This window comes from Cryptomeria japonica, chromosome 2 (assembly GCF_030272615.1).
Source record: "Cryptomeria japonica chromosome 2, Sugi_1.0, whole genome shotgun sequence".
In the NCBI taxonomy this organism is placed as follows: Eukaryota; Viridiplantae; Streptophyta; class Pinopsida; order Cupressales; family Cupressaceae; genus Cryptomeria; species Cryptomeria japonica.
This window is the reverse complement of record NC_081406.1, coordinates 200217259-200242280: the sequence shown is the minus strand read 5'-3', so window position 1 is coordinate 200242280 and position 25022 is coordinate 200217259.

The window sequence follows — 25022 nt, the reverse complement described above, 5'->3', positions numbered from 1 at the left end:
AAGACAAGAAACAACTCAGTGATCAAAAACTCTGTCCATGTCAGAACTAGTTCATCCTAAGTTGAAACTGTCTGTGTCAGAACTAGTCCATCCTAAATCAAAAACTCTGTCCGTGTTACAACTAGTCCATCCTAAGTTGAAACTCTGTCCATGTCAAAAATAGTCTATCCTAAGTCAAAACTCTGTCCATGTCAGAACTAGTCTATCCTAAGTTGAAACTCTATCCAAAACTAGTCTATCTTGGTCAAAAAAAAAAATCAGTCCATCTCAGAATTGGTCATACTCAGTTGTCATACTCAGATATTGAAAAACTCAAAATTTTCGTCTCTTCTCTGTTAACATTCATATGAATCTGATCATTTATCATCCTGCACCATATCATGTGTCGTACGAGTTTGATAATTTGTCATCTAAGCTTAATCCTCTATCATACAAAATCCAGCAGTCTGTTGTCTGAAGCTAAAACTTGTATTGTACGAAACCTAAATGCACTGAATATTTTGTCGTTCTGGACATACCCATTTGTCGTATGGTACTAGGAAGCAACTCGCACGAAACATAGCTGTTGTCATCCTGGAACTATTAAAGTGTTGTCCGACTCAGTAAATCCTGTCGTACGAATCTCTGGTTTTGTTAGTACAGAGTAGTCAAAACTTGCCTAAAATAGTCTACAACAAACATAATACTGGTTATCATTATCCTAAGCATAAATAGATCAAGACAGTGTACCTTTACCATTTGTATTACACGATTTGGTCGATCATCTTTCTGCTAGTTTAATCAACTACCTATCAAACCTAAGTCACTTAGATAAACATCTTATACATGATAGATCATTCCTAAAACCATACTGAATCTTAGTCACTACTCTCAAATCAACCTAGATAAATGTCTTATACAGGATAGATCTTTCGTGAAACCAGACTAAATCTCAATTGCTTCTCTCAAATAATATGTTAACTGAACAACTAGCTCTGAAATTTATCTTGACCTCTGCATCATAAACAACTTTAGGTCACACTAATCCATAAAATTGCCTTTTCAAACTAGAAGTTCTCATAAGAAAGAGGCCAAAGGAAAAGGACAAACCTTCACATATCAAGATAACCCATACTACGTGAAGGACCCGCTCATTGAAAAACCTTCATCATCAGGGGTACCAATTTTTGATGAATCTGAATCTCCCACTATATATGAGATGAAATACAATGACAAAGACGACCTTAGTGTTCATGAAACCGATAATGATTCCTCATCAAGTGAAGCTAAAGAAGATACTGAACCTCCAAAAAAAGAAATTCGTGACTATCAAAAGGACAAAGACTTCCGAAAAATGATGAAAGTCATCCTGGCTCGAGAAAAGGAAGACTATTTCTTAGAATTAGCAAAACAAGGTGCCAAACTCCCTACTGGATATGATGTTTAGACACTCGTTACTAAAAAGGAAGAGTCACCTATACTCGCAGTACACAGATGATTACAAGCCTTATAGACTGAGATCACAGAACTAAAGAATAAGGATAAGTCCCCAAAACAATATTCTCTAGAGATAATATGCCCTTTCCCATTTGACAAAAATCTATACATGCCTCCATTCCCTTCACGAGTTGAGATCCCAAAATTTGACAAATATGATGGTACCTCAGACCCTCAAGATCACGTCATAGAGTTTTGTGCTGCCTATATGGAGTTCATGCATGATCAAATGTATTTCATGCGCCTTTTCTCGAGGAGTTTGGGAGGACAAGCCATGGAATGGTTCTCAAGTCTATCTAAAGGAATAAAAATGTTTGAAGAACTAATCCAACTATTTTTACAACAATACTAATACAACATTCAACATCTCGTGACTACGATTGAGCTTTGTAATACTAAACAAAAAATAGGGGAGACTTTCCTTACTTTCCTCCAATGTTGGAGAAAGATGTTCTCTAGGTATTCATGACCTATCCCAGATTCTGAGAAAATAGATATATTCATCAAGAACTTGGTCCCAGAATTGAAATATAGCATCCAAATGCAAGTACACCCATCATTTAACAAAATGGTAGATAATGCCATTCAAATGGAAGATGTGCTCATAAAGAAGGGGGATATCTCACCTTGGAAAGAAACACAACCAGGATCTAGTTCTAAAGATAAGAACAAGTATTGGAAATTTGGCAAAGACAACAACAAGAACATTGTTAATAATGGAGTAGTAGACACTGTTAAGCTAACTCAAATCCCACAATATTCAACTTGGCTAGTGGTACACAAGCACTTAAAGTTGTTGAAGTTGCAACAAAAAATCCTCCAAAGAAAACAAAAGAGTGGTTCAAAGAGAAACCTTGGCTTTCCAAACCTAAGCGTGATTTCACTCCTCTTGAAGAATCATATGAATCCTCTTTCAAAACTCCGTTGGCAAACAACCTGATAACACTACCAGATAACTCCAGACCATATGATCTGGAAATCAAACCAAAATGGTGGAGAGAAAATGAATACTGTGACTTCCATCGGAATAAAGGTCATAACACAAACAATTGCATGAAGCTCATACACAAGATTCAAGATCTCATAGACGCTAGTAAAATTATTGTCGGGAATTACCGGACCAATGTTGATCATAAAGAATTTAAAGACCCTTTACCTATTTACGAACAAGGTGATTCTTTAAAGACCAAAGGAGGTGCCAAAATAAATTATACTTATACCAGCAATGACAACATCATAAACATGGTCTAGTATCATTACCAATCAAAGTGGGACTTGTAGAAAGAGATGTCCTTTTTCAGGTACTTGATATTCCTTTGTCATACAATATCTTACTGGGTAGGCCGTAGATTCATGAGATGAAGGCAGTTCCATCAACATACCATCAATTCTTAAAATTTCCTTATAATGAAACATAAGTCAGTATTCCTGCTGATACAAATGTCACCTGTAATGGATTAATAAAAGGTGTTGATACTTTTGTGCCTCATAATAGGGCAGCCTCTACAAGTGAAAATCCAGAAGCTTTGATGAAAGACTTGCAAAAGAAATTAAAGATTACAAATAATGACATGGATGGCTACAAGATAGAACCGGTACTTTCATTAGTCTCTCTCCCTCCATCACCAAAAAAGTTGGGCAAACCATCAAAGGCTATGAGAACACACACTTCAACTTCAAATACCATATATGATGGTCTCGTTGTACAATCTTCTACCTCCCTGGCAGATGAAATAGAAGAGGATGTTGTTCTTAATTGGCTCTTTAAGGAAGATAGTCAAAATGAGGAGGTACGACATTGTGATATTTCCTCAAACCAATATGGTGCTGGCTACAAGATGATTCAATGCATGGGATATTCATGTACTGGTCCCCTGGGTAAACATCAAGAGGGTATTACTAAACCAATTTAGCTACAAACAAAATCCACAAATGATAAGGCTGGACTGGGGTACAATCTGAAAAAGACATCAGACCAAAAACATGTTTCTAAGTCTAAGTGGCAAAAAAGGACATCGCCTTCAACATTACAAGAGGTAGATGCTCAACAAACAAAAGCAAAGTGTAGAAAAGAGAAAGAAGAATCAGCAGTCAAGAAAGAAGAAATACTCAGTGCTCAAGTTCCGATGGTATCAGCCACAATAATACAAGAAGTTGAGGTCCTAGAGGATATAAGGGATGAAGTAGTAAGAATCAGAGAATTGTTTGCACCACTGAAAGTTCCAGTCACATACACTTGTAGGCAACAAGTAGACAATTCAGAGACTAACTCAAACAAGTATGAATGGGGTCCAAATCAACTCTTAGATACATCCACTACAGAAACTCCAGAAGAGTCTACAAGTACTACAAATGATACTCAAGAGTTGATGAACATAAAACTAGAGAAGGAAATACAGGAAATTAGAAAAAAGAGACAAGCAAACTATGAACAAGGACTAAAGGAAGGAAGAATACCTGAAAGATTTTCATCTATGTACCCCTATAATAAGACATAACAAATCAGGTATAGCACTACTCAAGAAGAGTTCGAAGCTACAGAATAAGAACCAGTTATCAGTCCAGAAGAAGCTGAATGGAGTAGACGACAATGAATCATAGAAACATCAAGATCATGTCAACATGTGTGTCAAATACAAATGATAAATGAACCAGAGCTTGAAGGAACTTGCAGCATTAAAGATGTTGGTGTTGATACCATACATATACTCACTAAATCACTTGAAGAAGACTCAAAAACTTCATCCAGTGACTCTGATAACATAGACAACAATCCTAATTTTGACAATATCTACTTAACATCAAATTCTGAATCATCTGATGTAAATGATGAAATCTATCTATTGATCTTATTGCTATCAAACCATGATATGACATCCAGTCTAGCATAGGGAATGATGTTACAAGTATGTCTAATGGATTAGATCAACTAAATATTAACGTGAACTTTAATAATCATGTTCTGATTCTTCCTGGTCTTGAGACACTTATGCAAGGTATCCTTCTAGAACTTGACTTTTCGATACACAGTTATGATGACAATACTGTGAATGCACTGGAACCTGTCCAACATTTATCCTTATTACATCCAGAACTAATTGACCGTACTTTACAAAACCAACCCATGAATATACCTACTTTTGCTAATGACTATATGCTAGCCTATTACCTAAATGCAGTTGAACCCATGTACTCTTCCACTAGTGAACAAAGTGAAAACATGACTGAAGCAGAGATCAAGTATCTTAGTCACAAAAACAAGAAAAATAAAAATAAGAGATCTGAAGGCGAAAACCACATTGTGGCAGTGTCAGAATCTAAAAAATAGAAAATAAAGGACGTACCTAAGGGTGAAAACCTCTTTGAGGCGCATGAAGGTGAGACACTTGATATAATACCAAGTCATTTCTAGGAAAGGTCTTCCATATTGATCGATCCAACTCAACCAATGAAAATTGGGAGTCAAGAGACACCACACATCATTCATGTAGCTCAATCACTATCAGCAAAAGAATTGAAGGATTTCACTCATCTACTCTCAAAAAAGAAAATAAAATTTGCATGGACGTACTTTGATAGGCCAGAACTAGATCTTGATCTCATTATGCACCATCTTTGTATCACACCAGGAGTTAAACTAGTCAAGAAAAAACTTTGTAAGATGCACCCTCACGTGGCACTACTAGTCAAAGCTGAGTTAGAAAAACCGTTAAAAGCTAGTTTTATTAGAGCTATAGATTATGCTGAATGGATTTCAAACATAGGACCTATGCCAAAGGTAGACAAATCTATCAGAGTCTGCACTGACTTAAAAGATCTCAACAAAGCTTGTCCAAAGGATGACTTCCCATTACCAAACATAGATATTATAGTCAACATAACTACTGGGTATGAGATGTACTCACTAATGGACAGATTCTTTGGATATAATCAAATTAAAATAGCTCTTGGAGATCAAGAAAAGACAGCTTTCACCTATGCATGGGGAATCTTTTGCTGGAATGTCATGCCATTTGGGCTTAGAAATGCAAGCGCAACCTATCAAAGAGCAGTCACTACTATTTTTCATGACATGATGCACAAGAATATGGAAGATTATGTTGATGATACTTTAGTGAAGACTATGATGAGATCAACACATATTCAAGAGCTAGGTCCTATACTAGACAGAATGGAAAAGTTCAAACTCCGATTAAATCCAAAAAAGTGTGCATTTGGAGTGACATTTGGTAAACTACTTGGCTACATCATTTCAAAGAAGGGAATTGAGGTTGATCTTGAGAAGGCCTAATCTATAATGGAAATTTAACCTTCAAAGAACATCAGTCAAATGAGAAGTCTATAGGGACGTCTCCAATCCATCAGACGATTCATTTCTCAGCTAGCAGACAAAGCTCAACCTTTCAAAAAAGTATTGAGGAAAGGAGTAATAAAAAATTGGGATCAAGAATGTGAATATCTTTGGCATATCAAAGAGTACCTATCTAATCCACCAATACTAATGTCGCTGTCAGCAACCGATTCATCACTGGGGGCACTTCTGGCACAACAAGATGACAATAAAAAAGAATGACCTATCTATTACATCAGTAGAACATTGGTATCTTATGAAATGAACTACACCATAATAGAAAAAGCATGCTTGGCATTAGTCTTTGCATCACAAAAATTGAGACACTACATATTAGCACATTTAGTCAAGTTGGTGGCTAAGATTGATCTGCTCAAGTATCTTCCCAACAAAGCAACACTCACTGGAAGATTGGCAAAATGGGTCATGATCCTTACAGAGTTTGACATTGAATATGTGGAATGGAAAGCCATAAAAGGATAGGTAATTGTTGATCAACTTGCTGAAGTTCCACTTGAAGACACTCAACCGCTGCATATAGAGTTTCTAGATGAATCAATAATGCATCTTACTCAACAACCCTAGAAAATATTCTTTGATAGATCTTTCACCCAAAATGGTTCTGGTGTTGGAATACTATTTATTACTCCTCATAAATACTCAATCCTAAAGGCTTACAAGATTCTATTCCCTTGCACAAACAATATTACAGAGTATGAAGCTTTGGTAAACAAGATCAAGCTAGCTATTGAATGGAAGATTGCAAAATTACACATCTATGAAGATTCTCAGCTGATCATAAATTAAATCAATGATACATATCATACTCAAGATGAGAAACTAATGCCTTATAAGAGGATGGTTGATGATCTCAAGAAGTATTTTTCTTTTGTATCATTCCGACAGATTCCTAGATCTGCAAATAGAGCAGTAGATGTTATGGCCACCTTGGCATCTATACCCGAGTTACAAGAGTCCAATGTTCGCTTTGAATTCCTGGTAGAAGAGTTACATTATCCAGCCTATGATTCTCCCGAGACCTAAATAGTCTTTTCTATTATTGGACATGACTCATCCCGATACAGTCACATCTACTCTTATCTATGAGACCAAATTATCCCTGAAAACCTTACTCATAATGACAAAAGAAACCTGACCCGAAATGATTCATGGTATGTTATCATTGCTAATAATTTATTTAGATGAGATTTAGATGATACATTGCTTAGGTTTCTAAAAACTGAAGAATCTAAACATGCGTTATCAGAAGTTCATGAACGTATTTGTGGATCTCATTCAAATGGTCTTACTTTAGCTCAGAAACTACTATGGGCTGGCTACTACTGGCCAGACATGGAGAAAGATGCTATTAAATTTGCTAAGACATGTGAGAAATGTTAGCTACATGGGAACCTCATACATGCTCCAACAAGGGATCTTATACCCTTCACTACACATTGGCCTTTTTAGTAATGGGCCTTTGATCTCATTGGTCAGATATATCCTGCTTCATCTAACGGACATAAATTCATCATTACTATCACTGAGTATTTCACCAAGTGGGTAGAAGCAGTTCTGCTCATCAAAGCAACTTGTAAACAAGTCACCTTGTTCATCTTAAACTATATCATCTACAGGTATGGGATACCTTCGTCCATCATGACTAATAATGGAGGACAATTTAAGAATAAAGATCTGTACGAGCTCTATAAGAAATTCAAGATTAAACAACACTGGTCATCAGTATATTTCCCTCAAGATAATGGACAAGCCGAGGCATCTAACCAAAACCTACTAACTATCTTGCACAGAATAGTGAACAAATCTAGGAAGGATTAGCATCTGTAGCTCAATCTTGCATTGTGGGCTTATAGAAAAAGTATTAGAACACCTACTGGGGCTCCACCTTTTTCTTTGGTGTATGGGTCCCAAGCAGTATTACCTATTGAAGTAGAAATACTATCTCTAAGAGTTTCTTTGCAAGGTCTTGTTACTAATGAAGATCATAGAATATCTAGATTGCAAGAACTCGAATTGCTGGATGAGTGTTGACAAGTGGCATTTGATCATCTTAGAGTATATCAGAAGAGAATGTCTAGAGGATATAACAAGAAAGTTAGATAGAGAATTTCAGGTTGGTGACCTAGTTCTGAGAGAAAATCCTAAAAATCAATAGTTTCAAGACAACAAAGGGAAGTTTGAACCCAACTGGCTGAGTCCCTATATCGTCACTGCAATATTCAGCTCTGGTGCCTATCAACTCTCAAACTCAGAAGGAGAAAAACTCCATGAACCAATTAACACCATCCACTTGAAGAAATTATCACTTAGCATTCTCTGCTCCAGCAACATGTACAACTGAAAAAGTCCTAAAAAAATCCAAAAAATCATAAAAAGTCCTGAAAAAAAGAAGAATATATATATATAAGGAGAGAAAATGCCCTGGTGAAAATATGGTAAACAGGCACCTTGGTAAAAAAAAATGAATCTTTGCCAATTAGGTGAAAACTTGGTAAACAGGCGCCTCTTGTACTCAAGCACTCCATCTATCAACGCAATGTTGGCATTCCTGCTTTTCTGCATCTTTGCTTTCGCTTGTACATATTTTAGTCACTTTTGTGACATTTTGGTTTGTTGGAACCCTCATGGCTTGAAACTGATCAATGTCCTAGTCTTAGGTTAATCAACTGAGCAATTTACGTGTCCTAAGCAATATCAACCAAGTCATCTTTTTGTCAGTGAAACCTAGTCATCCACTCCGAGTCAGTCACCTGTCTCCTGACTACTGAAGAGCTTTATCACTAAGTAAACAAGCAAAACAACCTAACAGAAAACAATCACTAAACAATTTGAGCTATGAGTGAAAATTTTCTTTGTGTGCTGTCTTTTATATTGGTTTTTTATTATTATCCCTCTGAGTAACTCGATGAAGTCTATGGTGACTAAGAGAAGCAAGGATTGGGGGCATAATATTTTCTTTGATTTCTTCTTGTAGGAATGATTTCGATGATCTCGAAACATCTAAATTAGCTGGGTGTCTATGATAAGAGCCTTCACATCAAGGTGAAATCGCCTCACATACCTCAACCTTGCTTATTTGTATTCTACAGGATGGTCCACATTATTTATTTGTCTGTTTTGAGGGAATTTCTTTATCATGCGATTCAGATCCCTGCGAAATTTGTCCAAGGATATGAATGAAAAAAGGGTCATTGCGGAAAAGATAATTAATATTGCACATTGAAAAAGAAAGGAACTCTAATCTACTTGTTATGTTCGTTATGCTCGGTGATGAATCTTAAGCATTTTAAATCTAGTGAGTAGGTTTAGGTTGCATTTTGCATCTCATTTTGCATTTCATTCTCTATTTTGTGAATTTAGAGTGATTTCAGTGTGATAATAATAATCTCTTAATTTTATGAAAGCTGAAAGCATCATCATTTCTACGCTAAGAGGTCTCTTTTTCATCATTTCTCCGATCGAGTACTTGTGTTTCAAGATGTTAGCTACATACATAAACATCTTATATAGATTCATACAATTCATATTACTCATTCTTATTCATCTTATTGCATAGAAAAATATAAAATTGCATTACTCATTACTCGTTCTCATTCATTTATTTGCATGTGAAAAGAAATAAAAATAGACATCCATAATCATTTGCATTACATATATCCATATTGAAAAGAAATGCATACATATAGAATAAAGCATATAAAAAGTATCTCATAAATGAATCAACACAAGTACAATGAAGTCAAATTGATCTTGTATATATATATATGTATGTATATATATATATATGTATATGTATATGTATATATATGTATATGTATATGTATATATATATATCATATCAAGTCTCAGAGTAAAAAATGATGTCAAATGACATATACAAACTCCCATTGGAGCAAGAATCGTATAGGCTACAAAAAAATGGGCATGTCTACAAAACAAAACTCAGATCTACCAAAAAAAAAAATCTAGCTCTCAACCTCTCCCTCATCATTAGGTGGAGGAGGAGGAGCCTGCTAATCAAAATCTTGATGAGGTGCTCAAGCTCCCTCCGACCATGCCAGATATTGTGAGTAGGGAACAACCTGTTGCACAACTAGAACTGCTACGCTATAAGCTACAACATAGTACACCACCCTACTTGTCTGGTGAAGAGCCTCCTATCGCAAATAATCTTGCTCTACCCTCATAGCTATGACCTAACAATCTCTCTCATCTCTCACCTCTGCTAGCTATCAATCTCACTTTGCCAGCTAAGTCTGAGCCACTGTCAACTGTGACTGTAGCTCCGCTAGATGTGCTCTCATCGACCGTCCCGTATCAGTACCCTGCTCTCTCACAGGCTCTCCACCCCCATCTCCACCTCCATCTCCACCTTGCTCCTCTCACCATTTCCAGACCTATCTCAGAGCTACTCGCTCCTTAGCTCCACCCAACCTCACACCTACATGCCCTAGGGATCTACCCTCACCCCTCTGCTGACCAACCCCAGCTAGAACCTTGCTTCTACTAGCACCAGGATCGCCTCAAAGCCTCAGCTCTCTGTCTCTAGCCCTGTCCCTATCCCTGTGCGAGGGCATCATCCTCAATCTCCTCAATCCGAGGAGCCTACTCAACTGGATTTGTGAATCTGGGGAATGGATGCTGCTGGAACCAATCCCTATACTAGGGCAATACCCCTGCATCCGCAACATCATCCATATAATCCCATCTCAGACGTTGTAAACCACTCAGCTCCTATATACTCAGGGCATAGGATAACCTCAGTGACCATCCCTACCTCTCCTCATTAGCATATCTCATGTATGTTGTGTACTCTTGTGAGATCCACTGAGGCCTACCATATTGCCTCATCACTCAAGATACTAGAAATCTCTCCACCATAGTTTGAGATCTACCAATAAGTGGGGGCGTAATAAAAAGATCCCTGCGTACCAGCCCCCAGTCATCCCATGGCTCTAAACCCCTATAAAGTCTCCATACCATGGCTATCAGGTCATCGAGCCATCATCGCCAAAAATCAGTCTTGCCTAGATGGGGCTGTGTAACATAACCTATATACCTATATACAATCAGCTACCCAAGCTCTCTGTTATCATCTACAATCAGTCAACAAACTGGGAGGTGCTCCCAAGCCCAAACCTGTAAAATCAAAACAATGGCAACCATGCTCTTGCCCTCCCTGTACACAACCTCATGCATCTCGCGATACATGTGGGCTAATATGCAAGAACCCTAACCAAGCCTCTGAGGGGTCTCCATCAATCTCTCTAGCATCTTGCCCCATCCATACTGGAATCCCTGTTGTCCCCTATCTGGCATCAAAAAATAGCCGATAAACACTGCTAGAACACAAGACAGAGGAAACTCCTCACTGTACCTACTCATCATGACATCCCAACTGATGGAACGTGTCAATATATCAGGATCCTTGAAGACATGCCTGACCACCTATAATCTAGGTATCAACGTTACATCGTAATCTCTCTTATCTTTAACAAAAGGGATAGAGAGAATCCTATATATGTCCTCAAGAGTGATGGTCATCTCCCCAACTAGAAAATGGAAGGTATTATGCTCCGAATGAAATCGCTGAACCAATGTTATGAGCATATCGTGATTCACACAGATATCTGGTAAACCAAGAAGATGCGTCAAACTGCACAAATCAATATGAGCCCGCTCAACCTTTGAAAGCTGCCGAACTAATGTCATGGTGGGTGGATAAACACATCTGAAGAGCACATGAGGAAATTGAACCTAAAAAAATCAAACAACGAAGCATTAGAAAACATTTCAAATAAGCCTACAAGAGAAGTAAAACATCATGCAAATCCAACTACGTCAATTGCAAAATCCAAATTTCAAGTTTAGACCTTCAAAAATGCTCACTGTTTCCCAAATGACAAAACACAGAAGGGTAGCAACTCGTACAAGTCAGGATTGAGCATCGTACAACAAAAGATCCCCATACGAAAAAAGATTAGACCCCGGATGACAAAATGGTCTTTTATGAATGTTGTCGTATGATAGAAGGGTGGGGTTAGAGTGACAAAACTAATGGTCTCAAATGACAAAACAAACTTCAACAGTTTGTCGTATGAGACAAGATCCTGTCTCGCACAACAAAACAAGAAAACCGACTTCCAACGTGCCAAAAAATTGAAAAATCAACAAAAAAATTCAAAATTGAGAACATAAAGAGGCTTAAGATTGATCACTTACCGCTGGCTCATAGTATCGAGGTTGATTATCTCATCTCTAGTGCTTGAATAGATGTTCACGAGTAGGGACCACCATTTTCTTCACAGAAGGCTTTTCAAATTTTCAAACTTGGAGGGTTAAAATGAATTGAAAATGATACTTTTACCCCTTATATAGCCAAAACCCTAATTTTTCAATTTGCTCCGATGGACATGAAAATTGTACCCTTAGCTAATTCGCCCGTTCTGATTCCATTTTCGGGATCAAAATCGAAATTCGAGATCATTTTGCTAGTCAATTTCACAATTTTTGACCACTTAGCACTTTTTCATCAAATGCTCATTCTTTCTTCTAATTTCACTCAATTTCTCATGAATCAATGTTGAATCTCAATTCAATTTTTTATTCTACAAATTAAATTTGTGCTCAATTTCTCGTCAATCAATGTCGAATCTTCAAAAATTCCTCTGAATCAATTTGTGCTCAAATAACTTATCATCGCCAAAAAATTGCCTAAAATCATGTACCCTCACTATCTTTCGATTTCACTCCCGAGGGGGCATACTCATGACCTGATGACCTCACATCTTCAATGTCGAGAAATTTTTCAAATCTTCATCAAAAGTCAAGCAAAAATCTTTTCAACTAAAGAAAATCAATCAAATCTTATTGCTAAGGGGTATCTCATCTTCATTGCTTCACTTCAAGTTGAGATCTCTCGATCATCTAAATCGAATCAATTGCTAGAGGCATATCAGTTTCATCGCTTCATATCAAGCTGATATTTGTCTTCATCTGAATCAATCTCTTAATGTTAAATAGTGTCATCGCTTTACATCAAGCTGATTATTCATTTAAACTCAATCAAAAGTTTAAAGAGTATCTTTGATCACACACTCAATCTAAGAAGGTGTTCAGTTTCATCACATCGAATCAAGATGAACAATTTATCTTCGCTCATCGTATCTTGATCCATCAAGTTCAAGATTGATTCGCTCACTGTTTCTAGTTCAGTAAAGTTCTAGATCAGTAAGATCCGCTTCTTGATCAATCCAGTTCAAGTTCGATATCTTTGTTCTCTATCATTCCTAAGTTCAATCAAGTTCAGGATCGATATCACTTTAATCAGACTTCATTTAGCTTCATCACTTTGAATCAAGATAAATACCTTTCTCTTCATCTGGTTCGTGATCAATCAAGTTCAGAACTGGTATCTCCTAGACATCAACATATTCTTTGAACCAACGCGTTGCTCGCACATTAATTCAAAGAGGGGCAAATGTAATACTCTAAAAATGGTCATCTAAACCATGGGCCCCTAATCTCGACAACATCACTAAGGTCCTAACCAAAGGCAATTAAACCAGTCTTGAGCACATTATTAATTCTTTAATCATCAAATATCACATGGCAAATCAATTACTCAATATTAATTGAATATTTATTTAATTAATTGAATCATTTCAAGAATATCATCTTTAATCAATAATCCTATTTAATTTATTAAATATCCTAGAAATTTAATTAATTAATAAATTTGCCATTAATCATGAAAAAAAGGAATTAATTTATTACAAAAGAGGAATTAATTACAAAGCAAGAGTTAAACTGAAAATAAAATAAACGAATTGAATAGAGAGAGAAATGAAACTTGAGATATTATTTCTTTTTCTAGATTTAGAACTTGAAATCACAAAAGCAATTAATTGAATTATTGAATTATTCTCTAAAATTGGAACTCAAAGCTTTTCAGAAAAAGAAGTTTAGTTGCATTGAAAAGACTCTTTTCTTGAATAAATAAAAGAATTATCTATTTTTATCACAAACGCATGGAATTAATTTAATATTATTTTCAATGCAACTTGAACTTCTTATCTAAATGCATTTCAATTAAACTATAATTGGAATCTATCTCGAAGTTAACTGAACCTGATTTCTCAATTATTTTCAATTAATCCTAAATTGAGCTTTTTCATCATCTCTCTTGTAATTCTCTATAAATTCAGCCTTCAGCTCTCATTCAATTCACCCCAAAGATACTTGAGAATCACCCCAGAGATTTTTGAGAACACGCTTGAAGATTATTATTACACTGATTTTTGCTCTGGAGTCATTGAATACATTGTGATTTTTTAGATTATTTGCATCCATATTTATTTTATCTATTATTGCTTGAATTATTCATCCATCTTGCATCCATTTTAGCTTAATATCATGCTCATATAGATTAAATCCTTCATCTTGGTGTAGTCTAGTCATTGATATTGCTTATAAAAATATGAGAGCAATCTTATACTCGCATTTTTTAGAAGGCAATTAGTCAGTTTGTTATGGTTTATTATTTATTGATTATTTATTTACTAACCATACGTGTAATGACTTAATTGAAGTGTTGTTCTTGCAGCTACAGACCCTTTTTCACACACACATGAAGTATTTGTGTTTAACCGGTATACCCATGGTTAAGTTCAGTGGTGAAGACAACTAGTCAGCATTGTTTTAATATGATAAACTGTTGAGAGAATTTTTGTTTGTACTGATTCACCCCCCTCTCTCAGTACTAGTTAAGGTATTATTTGTTTATCATTATTCATCAATTGGTATCAGAGCAACTCCAGGTCCTCAGTGATATAAGATTAACCGCTCGAGGCAAAAGATCCTACTTTAATGATGAAGAGGGAAGGTCCTAAGTTCAATAGAGATAATTTCAAAATATGGAAGGACAGAATGAAGATTTATATCAAGAGTTTGGGTGGTCAACCCTGGAGCTATGTTGAGAATACCTATGTAATCCCCACTGACCCCCTAACCGATGATCAAAAAAGAGAGATTCAAGAAAATGGGCAAGTCATGGAAGCCCTTATTAGCAGCCTATCCGATATTGAGTTCATTGATGTACAAAATAAGGAAAATCCTAAGGATGTATGAGAGACACTAGAAACCATCTATGGCGGTGATGAGCATGTCAACCAGGCTAAGGAAGAAAGCCTCAGAGGAAAATTTGAGGACATGAGGATGGTTGAAGGTGAGACCATTCAGTAATATGGCATAAGGATCAAGACTGTGGTTGGAGATATCAAGAGCACTGGTGGAATAATTGATGATGCCATCATTGTCAGTAAATTTTTGAGATCATTGTTACTGGTCTATGCAATCAGGGTTGCTCCTATTTAGGAGTTAAGGTCTATCGACAAGACAAAGGTATCTCTAGACTCTATCATTGCAAAGTTGACTACATATGAATTAAATAGCTATGATGGTAGTGTTCAGAAGACAAAGTCAGCCTTTAGAGTGTCTATTTCCTCCGCACCAACCAGAAAAGAAAAAGAAGTCAACACCAATTATCAATCTAGGTCAAGTAGAGACATGGATGATGAGGAGATTCTGATGGAGTTTGAAGCTCTTCTTGCCAAGAGACTTCCAAAAGGCACTGGAAAATATAGAGGTAAGCTTCCTCTAAAATGTTTTTCCTGCAATAAGATAGGACATATAGCTATTAATTATCCTAACAATGACAATAAGGATAAACCAAAATTTTTTAGAAAGTATAAAGGAGGAAGAAGGAGAAATTGTCTTGTTGCAGTAGATGAATGTGTTACTGATGAAGAATCTGAGGATGAAGAGAATGAGGACATAGTGTTTGTAGCTGTAAAGGAAGAGGTGTCTGATCAAAAAGCCCTTGTCTCTCACATTGACAACTCTAATGAGTGGATCATTGATAGTGAGTGTTCTCACCACATGACTGGTGACCATAGAAAGTTTTCATTTCTGGAAGAATATGATGGAGGTGTTGTCAGGTTTAGCAATGATGCACCTTGCATGGTGAAAGGAAAAGGATCCATCTCACTGAATGGAAAAAGAAGTGTGGATGATGTCTACTGGGTGGAAGGCCTTAAGCACAACCTTTTGAGTGTTGCTCAACTGAATGACAAAGGACTCATTATGGAGTTCAAAGGTGAAGTCTGTAGAATAATTGAAAAGAGTAGTGAACCTATTGCCACCGGTAAGAAGACTAGAGGGAACCTGTTTTAGCTAAATGCCAAGATTAGTCAGTGCCTAATGGCAAAGTTTGATGATAGTTGGATATGGCATAGGAGACTTTGTCATATGAATTTTGATAATACTATAAAGGTGAGTAAGATCAAGGCAGTAAGAGGATTGCCTTTGCTAAACAAACTGGAGAATTCTTTATGCAAAGAATGTCAACTTGGGAAGATGTCTTCCTCAACATTCAAAGGTAATTCTTTTTCAGAAGAGAACTTACTTGATCTTGTGCACATCGATCTGTGTGGTCCACTGAAAACTAGAAGTATTCAGGGAGATTAGTATTTCATGATTCTTACTGATGACTGCTCAAGAATGATGTGGGTCACATTCTTGAAAGACAAGTCTGAGGCATTTGAAAAGTTCAAAGCCTTCAGAGCATTGGTGGAAAAGGAGAGTGGTAGAAGAATAAAATGCCTAAGAACTAATCAGGGAGGTGAATCCAATTATGATGAATTCAACAAGTACTGTGAAGAGAATGACATCAAGATGTAGTTGTCTACCCCAAGGACACCACAACATAATGGCATAGCAGAAAGGAATAATAGGACTGTAGTTGAAGTGGCCAGAACCATGCTGATCCAAGGAAAGGTTGCTCACACTTTTTGGAGAGAAGTAGTGAGCACTGCAGTCTATACCATGAACCAGGTACTCATCAAGAAAGGTAAAGACAAAACCCCCTATGAGTACTCGAACGGGATAACTCCTAATGTAAGTTATTTCAAAGTGTTTGACAATAAATGCTATATCAGGAGAGGTGAGCATCTAAATAAGTTTGATGCTAAATGTGATGAAGGAATATTTCTGGGATATTCCACTAAAAGCAAAGCTCTCAAATGCTACAACAACAAGACTTAGAAAATTGTTGAGAGTATCAATGTCAAGGTTGATGAATCCCTTGAGGAGCATGAGGAAACCTACAACAAGCAAGCAGAAGATGAATCGGGTGTAGCCTTCTGGGAACCAGTTAAGAAGGAAACAAGTTGCAAACACTAGAAAGACCTCAGTGTTTCTATACTAGTAGAAGATACAACAGGTGAAGAAGAAGATGAAGTGGAAGAAGAAGAGGAAAAACAAGCAGAACCAGCTAGGGTCATTCCTAGGTATGTGAAACTACATCATGATCTAAAGAAGATCATATGAGATAAAGATGCAGGGATACTCACAAGGAGAAAGGTGAAAGAAAACTCTTGCATGATTTTAGAATCTGACCCTAAGACCACTAGAGAGGCACTTACCGATGAAGACTAGATAAAGGAAATGGAAGAGGAGCTGGACCAGATAGAAAATAATACAACATGGTCCTTGGTACGCAAACCGGAACACAAGAATGTAATAGGTACCAAATGGGTCTTCAAGAATAAGTTGAATGAAGAAGGTACAATGGTAAGGAACAAGGCAAGACTAGTATGCAAGGGATATGCTCAGGAAGAGGGAGAAGACTATGGAGAAACCTTTTCCCCAGTGGCTAGACTGGAAAGTGTTCAAATGCTACTTGCATTTGCAGAATTCAAGGGATTTAAGGTATACTAGATGGATGTGAAGTCTGCATTCCTGAATGGAATCATAGAAGAAGAAGTGTATATTGAGAAACGAGATGGGTTTGCTTTGTTAGAAGATAGTAACATGGTGTTTAGATTATGCAAGGCCTTGTATGGATTGAAACAAGCACCAAGGGAATGGTATGAATGGTTACACTCTCATCTTGTGAATATAGGATTTCAGAGAACAAGTGAGGACAACAACATCTACCTAAAATCTAAAGGTGATCAAATTTTGATTTGTGAAGTATTTGTAGATGACATAATCTTTGGAGGAGATGATGAAATGAGCCATACATTCACAGATGAAATGAAGAAAGAGTTTGAGATGTCTCTGATTGGAGAGATAAAATTCTTCATTGGTCTACAGATTTAGCAGATGAACGAGGGTATCTTCATTACCTAGTCCAAGTATATCAAAGAGGTATTGAAGACCTTTGGCATGGAGGAGAGAAAACCAGTTGGAACACCGATGGTGATTGACTGCAAACTGACAAAGGAGGATGATACAGCATTGGTGGATGAGAAGGAGTATCGGTCGATGATTGGTAAGATGCACTATGTGGTGCACAATAGACTGGATATTGCTCATGTAGTGGGCATAGTAGCCCATTTTCATAAGAGTCCAAGAGAATCCCACTTGGTAGCGGTAAAGAGGATTCTTAGATACCTAAAAGTGGTAGTTTATTATGGATGCATATTGGGCAGGTAATGTGGATGATCAAAAGAGCACAACTGGTGGAGCGTTCTTCCTTGGTGGAAGAATAGTCTCATGTACGAGCAAGAAGTAGAGTTGTATTTCCTAGTCTATAGCTAAACTAGAGTATGTGGAAACTTTTATATACTACACTCATGCAATCTGGATGAAGCATGTATTGAATGGCTTCAAAGTGCCTATATCTGAATCGATGAGTATTTTCTATGACAATACTAGTGCAATCAATATTTCCAAAAATCTAGTACTGCATGCTAGGACAAAGCACATTGATCTCAAGTATCATTTCTTGAGAGAAAAGGTTCAAAATAAAGAGGTTGTATTAGAACATGTTTCCAGTAAGGAACATTTTGTAGGCATATTCACTAAGCCCTTACTGAAGACTACATTTACCTATTTGAGAGGTGAATTAGGGGTTTTGCCCCTTCATGAAGTAAACTAAAGTTGTGTGCTCCACATCATTCACATACTACCATGTTAGATCTTATAGGATTGATGTGTTGAAGGATGCTACTCCATAGGGGTAGCAACATAGTGGAGCTTGGAAGCTTGTGCCTCCACTTTGGCATTGCTATCAAAGGGGGAGAAGATATCTGATGAAGAAGATATATTGTTTGGGGAGAAGATATTGAGCATGTACACATTGACTAGTCTAGATGGTGGTGGTAGCTAACCATTCCAGATGGTGGTGGTAGTGATCATTTGAAACTGAACCGGATGTTACTGAGCAATGGTAAACTGAGTATTGCTATCAATGCCAAAAGGGGAGATTGTTGGCATATGATGAAGTGGTGACAATGTATGTTGTCATTGATGTCAATAGGTGAATTGGTATGAAGATTGGAAGTGGTTATGGTCAACCAGGATGGAGTGGATGGGTGTTGGGGTTCACTAAGTGTGACTACTGGTTGGTAGTCTTTGTTCAGCTCTAGGGTTTCCAGTTTGGCTTATGCAGTGCAATCAATGGCATTCTATGATGAGTTAGTTAATAGATAAGGATGAGATCGTGGTGCCATGTCAGTTATGTGCATGTGAAGGATTTCTTTGAGGATCTTGTGTGTGAAGATCGAATGCATTGAATGTCTTCCTCAGGAATGCATGATGTTTTGAGCGGTGTATGAAGAGCGTGTGATGGGTTACTAATTTCTAGATGCGGTGAAGATTGGATGATGCAGAATGACTTGAGATCTATTTTAGATCGCTTTATTCTATGCAATGGATCTAATGGTCAGGATTAGACTGCTTGTAATTGTAAAACTAAAATATTTAGGGTTTAGGGTTTATGCTACTGACCTAATTGTTGTCTATAAGGTCGATTATGTTTGTTATTGTTTGGGTTGGAAAATGATGTGTTTGTGTTTGCATGTTGAGATACTTGCCAAATCGAAGTGTGGAATATGCAGAGTGTGATTGCAGAGGAGAGAAGTTGAAAAGGATCTGCCTTAGCAAGTAGTGTTGTTATCAGATCAAAGCTTTACCTGTTGGCTTCTAACCGTTTCAATAGAAGGAAAATCCCTTGACCAGGTAGCTTTAACAGGCTTGTTGCAAATCCTCTAACCAGGTGACTCAAGTTCATTGAGTTCTTTAAATCCTCTAGTGAGGTAACCTTTAATAGGGTTTCAACCTTTAACAGGGTTTATAGCCATCCCTTAACTAGGTAATCTCTAACAGGATCAGTTCCTAACAAAACCTTATTGTAAATTCTTTAACCCGACTAGGCTCCTAACAAAGTGGACTTCAAAAGAGTTCAAAACAAGCTTGTGGGTATTCATCCCCACCGTGGTTTTTTCCCATTTGGGTTTCCACGTGAAAAATATGTATTATGGGTTGTGAGTTTTCATGTGATGATTGAGTAGTCTTTGATTTAAGTTGAATATGCATGCAGTGCTAAATGATTGTGGTATTGTTGATACAACTCATGCTTGATTATATCAGGAAGTAGTCATCAAGATTTAGGATCTATTAAATGTTGTTTGAAGTATCTGTGTTTAACCGATATACCCATGTTTAATTTTAGTGGTGAAGACAACTAGTCACCATTATTTTAATATGATAAACTATTCAGAAAGTTTTTGTCTGTATTGATTCACCCCTCCCCCTCAGTACCAGTTAGGGTACTATTTGTTCATCATTATTCATCATTGACTATAATGCCCTGTTAGAAACAATAACCTTTTAGGAGTAACCTCGATAGAGGATTTGAAATCCAATCTAATGGATCACCTGGTTATAAAATTTCAATAGCACTAAGCTTGTTAAGGCTCACCTGGTTAAGGGATTTAACTGTTGTAATTGTTAGAGAATAATAGGGGTTTGTTGACCTGGTAAATAGCACTAATCTTCTTGATCACATCCTTTTCATGCTCCTATATACCTTTACACATACTGCAGATACACCTTTTGGTTTCGGCAACCAATCACACTAATAGTTAACCAAAATTGCCAACACTACAACAAAACAACTCATCGACCTTATATGCAAAACAATAGGTCGATAACACATCACAAACCTAAGATCTCATAGAGATTACAAAAAAGTTGGTTCAATTATTACCATTAGATTACATAGAAATCATTTCACATTGTTCAAGACAACCTCGACCGCTCCTTGATCACTGCTTCATCAATTCTAGTAACTCATCACGTGGTTTCCTCTTCATGCAATGTACTCGCTCATTCCCAAGATAAAACTGCTATCTCTATGCTCCAAAAACCACTAGAAAAATTATCACATACAATATGCATACATGGCATAACCATTACCGATCACCATTTGATCATAAATCAATATAATCAATTCACTAAGCTCCATTGGTTAGGGTTTGGCATATCAACAATTAGGGTTACCAGTTGATCTCGCTGCTTCTAAAGTAATACTAGTTTCCTTCACTTTCTCAATATACTAGTTACAAAATAACATCATAACAACATCATTACCTATTACAATTGACATCAATGACAACACAATAGTTTATCAATGCAATTTTCAAACAAATACCAACAATCTCCCCCTTGGCATTGATGGCAATACAAATATCAATACCCTTGATTGTGATGATTGAGAGTAATGCACATACACAGGTATAGGAATGCTGATTTATATTTACCATGTACTCTCCTTCAACTGAGTCTCCATGTCTTCAGCTAGTAATTGGCTATAGTTATTCTCTCTATCAATTATACAGTTCTTCTCCCCCTTTGACAACAATGCCAAAGTGAAAGTAAAACATGGAATGTCATACTTCATAGTTCTTCATCAATGATCTACAACTTGATGCTCCCCCATGTTGAATCACTCCACTTTACACCAATCCTACTTCAAGATTCTTCAATTAGCTTCAGGACTGATGTCTTCCACATCTTCTCAATTGACCTCATGTAGGGATACAACCCCTAGCTGACTTCTAAGATACTCAAAAGTAGTCTTAGGTAGAGGTTTAGTAAAGATATCCACTAGCTAATCCTTAATAGATACATACTATAGTCACACATCTTTACTCTGCACTTTCTTCCTCAAGAAATGATATTTCATCTCAATATGGTTGGTTCTAGCATGCAACACTGGGTTCTTTGAAATATTTATTGCACTAGTGTCATCGCATAAAATATTTACCGGTTTTGTGATTTTCAACTTGAATCCTTCCAAAATGTGTTTCATCCAAATTGCCTGGGTACAATTCATATACACTGCAACATATTTAGCTTCAGCAGTGGACTTTGATATACAACTCTACTTCTTGCTCCTCCAAGATACAAGTCTTTCTCCAAGAAAGAATGCACCACTGGTTGTGCTCTTCCTGTAATCTACATTTCCTACCCAGTCTGCATATGTATAAACCTTCAAATCAAAGTTACCTGCATATGGATACCATAATCCATAATCAATAGTACCTTTCAAATATCTGAATATCCTTTTAGTTGCAATCATGTGTGTTTCCTTTGGGTTCTTCTGAAATCTGGCAACTAATCCAACTGCATGAGCAATATCCATTCTGTTGTGAACAACATAATGCAGTTTCCTTATCATTGATATGTACTCCTTTTCATCAACAAATGCAACATCATCCTCCTTAGATAGTTTACAACCTGTAACCATTGATGTCCCAACTGGTTTATAGTCTCCCATTCCAAATGTCTTTAATACCTCTTTTAAATATTTGGATTGTGTGATAAAGATACCACTCTTCATCTGTTGAATTTGCAAATATATGAATAATTTTATCTCTCCAACGAGAGACATTTCAAATTCACTTTTCATCTCATTTGCAAAGTCATCACTCATGTCATCATTGCCTCCAAAAATGATATCATCCACAAACACTTCACTAACCAATATCTTATCTCCTTCAGATTTGAGATATATATTGTTGTCTTTACTGGTTCTCTAGAAACCTATCTTCATCAGGTGTGAATGTAGTCTTTCATACCATGCTCTTGGTGCTTGATTCAAACCGTATAATGTCTTGTTTAGTTTACACACCATGTCCTTTGCATCTGTCAAAGCATAACCATCTAGTTGTTCAATGTATACTTGGACTCTTCCAGTATTCCATTTAGAAATGCTGACTTTACATCCATTTGATATACTTTGAATCCCCTATATGCTACAAATTCAAGTAGATTCCTCACACCTTCCAATCTAGCAACTAGTGCAAATGTCTCGCCATAGTCTTCTCCTTCTTCATGTGCATAACCTTTGCGTACCAATCACATTTTTAGTCGCCAGTCTGGGTACTAGGGTCCATGTATTGTTTTTCTCAATCTGGTCAAGCTCCTCTTCCATAGCTTTGACCCAGTGATCATCTCCAAAGGCTTCCTTAGCAGTTCTAGGCTCAATAGTGGAGATTATGCAAGAATTTTCTCTAATTATTCTTCTGGTTAACACTCCAGCATCTTTATCTCCAATAATTTGGTTAGGATTATGATTGAGTCTCACATACCTTGGAATAGCATGATCATTATCTTCAAGTTCTTCTACCTCACTATCATCATCATCTTCTTCAGAATCTATCTGTTCTAGTTGAATTGGTACTACAACATTCACTTCATCAACTTCTGGCTTCACCAAATCTGCTTCCAAAATCAGAATGTAAGGTTCATCTTCCTTCTTCTCTTTACTGGTTTCTCCTGTAACTTCAGGACACTCATCCACTCGGACATCAACACTTTCAATGATTCTCTTTATCTGGTTGTTGTAACATTTGTAGGCTTTACTCTTGGTGGAGTAACCAAGAAATATGCTTTCATCACTCTTAGCATCAAACTTACCAACATAGTCACGTCTCTTGATAAAACATTTACTACCAAAAATCTAAAAATAAATGACATTAGGTGATCTACCATACCAGTATTCATAAGGAGTTTTATCCTTACCTCTCTTTACCAATATCCGGTTCATAGTGTAGACAACTGTGCTAACATCTTCTTTCTAGAATTTTTTTGCAACACCTCCTTGTATTAGCATCGTTCTAGAAGCTTCAACAACTGACCGATTGTTCCTCTCTGCAATACCATTGTGCTATGTGTCCTAGGTGTAGAAAGTTGCTTCTTGATTACATTGACTTTACAATATCTAATGAATTCCTTAGAAGTAAATTCACCTCCTTGGTCAATCCTCAGACACTTTATCTTCTTACCACTTTCCTTTTCAACTAAGGCCTTGAATGCCTTGAACTTACTAAAGGCTTTTGTTTTGTCCTTCAAGAATGTGACCCACATCATTCTTGAGCAATCATCAATGAAGATAATAAAATATCTATACCTTTGAATATTTTTAGTCCTTATTGGTCCATAGAGGTCTATATGGACCAAATCTAACAAATGTTCTGCTGAGAAAGATTTACTCTTAAAGGTTGAGGATGTCATCTTCCCTAATTGACATTCCTTACACAAAGTATTCACCGGTTTGTCCAACCAAGACAAACCTCTTACTAACTTGGACTTACTGACTTTGACAATGTTATAAAAATTTATATGATAAAATCTCTGATGCCAAATCAACCTATCATCTATTTTAGCAATTAAACATTTGTTAAATTTAGGATTTAGGTGAAACAAGCCACCTTTTGTCTACTTGCCGATTGCAATCAGTTCACCTTTGCTCCCATAGATTTTGCATATTCCATTCTTAAATTTCAATGGATAACCTCTATCATTGAGTTGAGCTACACTTAAAAGATTGTTCTTTAAGCCTTCAACCCAGTAGACATCATCTGCACTGCTCTTTCCATTAAGAGAAATGGTTCCCTTTCCTTTTACCATGCAGGGTGAGTCATTTCCAAATCTCACAAATCCTCCATCAATTTCCTTCAAAGTAAGAAATTTGCTCTAGTTACTGGTCATGTGGTGTGAAAAACCACTATCAATGATCCAATCATCAAAACTATCCATGTGAGAATCTAATGCCATCTGATCATATGTCTCCTCTTTAATGGCAACAAAGACAATTTCTTCATTAGCATCTACCTCAAATTCCTCATCAGTGATACCACCATCAATTGCAATGAGGAAATCTCTTTTGCCTTTTCCTTTGTACTTCTTGTACTTCTCATGCTTATACTCTTTGTCACCATTAGGATAGTTAGCAACAATATGACCAATCTTGCTACATGCAAAACATTTCAAAGGTAATTTACCTTTGTACTTATCGATACCTTTGGGTAACTTCTTGGAC